Below are 5944 nucleotides of genomic sequence, written 5' to 3' on the forward strand. Positions count from 1 at the left end.
TAGAAGCGAATACAGCCCCAAGGGGAGGCAGATTGGATGTTACCGAGGACGACATTCTCCACCAGTTTCTCCGCAGCCGACTTCCTCCATCATGAAAACCTTTAATAACCTACCAATAACAATTGTCTTGCTCTCTAAAGAGAAGCCAAAGGGAATCATCAAAGGAAAAAATGTAGCTTCATAACGTGACAAAAAAAATCGAAATGAAAAAATGCGGCGATATCATCAAATAAGCATTTCCAATAAGGTAACATGTGATGTATGAATAAATATTTCATTGCAAAGAAAGGACCTTACAAAATACTCTTCCGAGAATTTTAGGAACAATCAACACAGGAACTGGACTATAAAGATAAGTTTAGAACACTAATAAAATTGACGACATGCAAGTACACTTGTGTCATACAAATACATGGCACTGCACTAAAATATATATACTTTTATCTACAACAGTACATCACACAATTCGATCTGAGAACTTCACGGAGAACTAAGGAGACCGAGATTAGCTCGTACTAAGTCCTACGCGCTTGAAACCAAAATTCCTGTGAGCGCGGTCTTTTCTCCTAACCAGATTGATTCGGCGGTGGCGGTGGAGATATAAAGGAAGGCATGTGTGCGTACTACTCCCTCCGTTTCGAAGCTTAGGGTGTACTCTCTCCTATCTCTTTTAATTGACTCGGATTTAGTACAACTTTATACTACTACCTCCGGATCAGATTAACCGGCGCACTTGAGAAATCTCTGGGACCAAAGTGTTTTCTGGTTGGCTGTGAAAAACGAGAAGAGAAACGGTTTTATCGCGTGGAGCGATGAGGAAGTAATTACCGAATGCTAAGGATCATGCACAGGCCCCACCTTTCAGTAGTTTTGCATGCACTTCCGTCCTATGCAGCTGCGCGTTCACACCATCTTCCGTTCCCACTTGCACATGCAAAGATCAAATCACACTTGCATGCAAATCTATACATAATAATAAAGGAGGTAAGGTTTCTGCCAAAATTTTCGTCCAACTTTTATTTAGACCGTTTTGCCCTCCCACCAAATCACATACTACTAAGAATTGCCATCGTACCAGTTGGTTTCTACTTTTTTTCTTCCCACTCGACCCTAACAAAACTCAGCGATTGGATTCGTTCCCAACCGGCCTCCATCCCTCGATCTCCCGCGAGCGGCGCCACCACCTCAGATCTCCGGTGTTGCCGCCCCCACCCCAGATCTCCGGTGTTGCCGCTCCCACCCCAGATCTCCGGCCGACCGTCCTCGCCGTGGCTGCCCTCACCGCGTCGTCCCAGACGAGGCCTTCACACTCCGCGCGGATCTCGCCGCTGTCCAGCGACCAATACACGCCTTGAGGAGGCCGCCAGGAGAAGACCCTCAGGCTCGCGGATTCCACGTCGTCTCGCTCTTCAGGCAGATGCGTGAAGCGCGTTCTCCGTCTCCCGCTGCTGCCGCCCAAGACCCGCGCAGCCTGGGACTTCCGCTGTCCCAATGGTCCCCTGCAGCAGCTGCTCCCTCAAGAAGAGAGGAAGCAGCCTAAGCTTCCCCTGCAGTCGCGTGGTTACTGCAGCAGTGCGGCGGCGCCGCGCGCACACAACGCGGCATGGTGCCTTCAGCAGCTCCAGCCTCCAGGTCCTCTCTTCTCGATGGAGCACCTGCTGCAGATGATTATGCACTTGAGATCACCATAATTACTACTCAACTGGCCGAGTACAGGGATGTTTCCCAAGTCAGGGCAAAGCAACGGACCTGGATTGATCTTTCTTGAGACTGGCTTCCAGTTATATTCACAAGTGCTCATTCATCAAATCACACGACCTGCATGATACGAAGGTTAACATACTTAACTATTTTGGGATGATGATTCAATCACATTATTGCACATGGGAGAAGGAGCGGACCAATGGTTATGTGTAGCGAGAATTAATTAGTGGATGTACTTGTATATACTTAGTATGATGGAACATTGGAGCCTGATTGTCTGATTATTTCATCTACAGATTTGAGAGTCTATTTCTGCACATGTGATTCCCAAGAAGCTATTTCTGCAGCAAGGCCGGACGCCATGGATCAGAGCTGGCAGTCGGTGGAGTCCTACTGGTGGTCACCTTCAACATGCATTGCAGCGAGGCGGATCAAGAACGAGATAGTGTGCCGGGGCGTGTAGATGAAAACTGTGTTGTACGCCCTACTGATGCGGAGCCTCTGCAACGCCTAGCGGCACAAAGAGAGATGCAGCTGAAAGACCGCACCTGTGAAAAAAAGGCGAACTGTTAAGAGTTACGTTCAACTGTTAGAAAACTGCAAACCTCTCGGTATGTACTGTACTGATTTCTCATTATCTTCACTATTGTGGTGGTATATTAACCTGAATAGTGTGGATCCAAGATCCATTTTGATGTTGTAGTCCATATATTGACTAAGTATATTACCATTAGTCTTAAATATCAGATTAACGGTAAAATTGTAGGACAGTCAAATAACTTTACATAATAAAACATATATTGTGATTTGTTAGCAACGGTATTTTCAGTTAAAGAACTCAGGACCATGTAAAAATGCATGTAGTCTCTTCACTCTTCTCGGTGAAGTTCCTTTGGAGACAATTTTCAAAAATTAAAGTGGTGACCCTATTAATCCCGGTGGAGTTATAATTCGCCTAAGATTGGCAGTTAAGCTACACAAATCAGAGAAAATATTGCATGCTAACTGGTGACAGCCTACACTGCCTCTATTAATCACAAACTCTCGAGTGCCCAGCTCTGGCACTCATCGGCCTATCTTCAAGGATGATATTGTCACACACAGCCATGTAAGGTCTTCAACGGTGATCGTCGGCCACTGTACGTTGTCGCCGAACATGGGGAATTTGCTTTTCAGTGCAAGAAAATAAGCGGAGAGTTTGCCCCCGGATGTTGTCCACTTAGAAGTTACGTATGCCCTATGGACGAGATACAACTCCAAGTCGTTTGGAATTGATTGACGTACGGATGGATTGTTCATTTGAATTATCGTGGCTCTTATTGTGACGCCGTAGCAACGAACGGGTTTTGTCCTAGTCACACCTACGCGAGGCGCACAGAAGCCGAAAGGAATGGACGCGCTAATTAAACGACAGTGAATGCTATGCGCCTAAATCAGCCAGGGAAAAAGAAACTGCATGTTTTGGCAAGGGCGCCGGTTAATCTGGTTCGGAGGGAGTACTAAATTTGAATCAATTACATATAAAAAGGATCGAAAGGAGTAAGAATAAGACGCAAGCAAGGCCAGTGAAGAAAGTATCGTAACCTACCGAAACTGGCCCTCCACCCTTGTTCTGGACTCCTCGAAACTCTTTAGCAGTTAAACCAAGCGGCACCGCTACTCGTTCGAATTCCGAGAAGCGATATTACTGCACCGCGCGCTGTCCGGATTAAGAAAAAGATGTCGCATGAATCCATCTTCTTCCCCGTTCATCTCCTTGTCTGTGCGTTTCCCATCTCTACCGTCAGCCATCGGAACGGAGGACGATGGCGCGGGAGGAGGCCTCTGTGCTCTGAGCAACGACGCTGGCGCCATGAGAGGTAGTGGGCAAGGCGGCCTTCTTGCTGCTGCGCCGTTCATGGCGTTCACTTGCTGGAAGAGCAAGATGACCGGCATGAGTTAGTGGTGAGCATGGCGGTCTGCATGCTGCTGCGGACGGCGGGCGGCGAGTGAGCGAGTCTTCCACTTCGGCGTGGAGATAGTGGGTAGGGGGATGGCGTGCGCGTGCATGGTGTTGTTGGGCGAATGGGAGAGAGAGAGAGCATGATCAGAGATAGAGAGGGGCAATAAACGTGCTTGCAGGGGAAGGAGGAGACCTGCCAACTAATCGACAGAGAAATAAGGAAAGGAAATTAAGCAGAGAATTAAGGAGATGGCAGTCAACGCGTGCATGTAGGGATAAGGGAGGAAATTAAGAATTTTCGCTGCGGACACTCCTTAATCGCCGCAGATTCTTTATGCCTTATGAGTATGAAAACAAAGGAAGTATATAATTCGGTGGGAGGGTAAAATAGTCAAATGAAAATATGTAGGACGAAACCTTCGACCGGAGGAAACAGGACCAGTTCTTCCTTTTTATATAGTAGAGATAGAGATAGAGAAGAGATTATCTGTGGTTCAGTAAAGCCCTTAGGTTTAATAGAGTAAGCATGAAATCATATATATCAATAAAAAGGAAAGGGCTAATAGTAATAAGAAAAGAGTCTTGCACAATATTAAATCTCTTTTGCTAGTTCTAGATTGACCGAAAATTAAGTTAGTTCTAGGTGGACTCTAGGACCGAAATCGTTAAAAAAAGGCCGACCTTCGTGAAGGGAAGACAACTCGCTCCGCACGCGACAAGTGGCGCGTTGTGGTGCCAGAAAATTCCTGGGAAGTGGTCTCCCTACTCGCCACGTGTCGCAAGGGGAATGATGTCTACGGGTGCTTCTATTCTTGTAGACAGTGTTGGGCCTCCAAGAGCAGAGGTTTGTAGAACAACAGCAAGTTTCCCTTAAGTGGATCACCCAAGGTTTATCAAACTCAGGGAGGAAGAGGTCAAAGATATCCTTCTCATGCAACCCTGCAACCACAAAGCAAGAAGTCTCTTGTGTCTCCAACACACCTAATAGGTGCACTAGTTCGGCGAAGAGATAGTGAAATACAAGTGGTATGAATGAATATGAGCAGTAGTAACGGCGCCAGAAAAGTGCTTGCTGACGTGCAGTTGATGGTAGTAATATTGCAGGAAGTAAAGATGCAGTAAAACAGTAAACAAGCAGCGATAGCGATATTTAGGAACAAGGCCTAGGGATCATACTTTCACTAGTGGACACTCTCAACATTGATCACATAACAGAATAAATAGATAGATGCTAGACTCTACACCCTCTTGTTGGATGATGAACACCACTAACCGTGTAGGATTACACGAACCCTCAATGCCGGAGTTAACAAGCTCCACAATATTCAATGTTCATATTTAAATAACCTTAGAGTGCATAACAGATCAACATAACCAAACCAAGTACTAACATAGCATGCACACTGTCACCTTCACACTACGAAAGGAGGAATAGATCACATCAATACCATCATAGCAATAGTTAACTTCATAATCTACAAGAGATCACAATCATAGCCTACGCCAAGTACTACACGATGCACACACTGTCACCATTACACCGTGCGGGAGGAATAAACTACTTTAATAACATCACTAGAGTAGCACACGGATAAATTGTGATACAAAACACATTGCAATCATAAAGAGATATAAATAAGCACTTCACTATGCTACTCTGAATTACTCTACGGCAAGATAACGAACACTAATTCATCATGTAGGCAAACCTTAAAGATGCATTCCCAAGTACTAATGAACACCCCACACTCGTCACTTTGAGCATTCACAGGAGGTACTAACACACCACAATTTCATAGAGACATCCAACTCAAATCATAACTCGGTGAATAAGTATTCCGTGAAATATAGCCTAAGAGACCCACACGGTGCACACACTCGTCACCTTTACACACGTGGGACAAGGAGTCTCCGGAGATCACATAAGTAAAATCCACTTGACTAGCATAATGACATCTAGATTACAAGCATCATCATATGAATCTCAATCATGTAAGGCAGCTCATGAGATTATTGTATTGAAGCACATAGGAGAGAGATGAACCACATAGCTACCGGTACAGCCCCGAGCCTCGATGGAGAACTACTCCCTCCTCATGGGAGACAGTAGCGTTGATGAAGATGGCGGTGGTGTCGATGGAGAAGCCTTCCGGGGGCACTTCCCCATCCCGGCGGCGTGCCGGAACAGAGACTCCTGTCCCCCAGATCTTGGCTTCGCGATGGCGGCGGCTCTGGAAGGTTTTCTCTGGTTTCGTCGAACGTGGTAGGGTTTTCGCGACGGAGGCTTTAAGTAGGCGG

Source organism: Lolium rigidum, chromosome 6 (assembly GCF_022539505.1).
Source record: "Lolium rigidum isolate FL_2022 chromosome 6, APGP_CSIRO_Lrig_0.1, whole genome shotgun sequence".
NCBI classification, from domain to species: Eukaryota; Viridiplantae; Streptophyta; class Magnoliopsida; order Poales; family Poaceae; genus Lolium; species Lolium rigidum.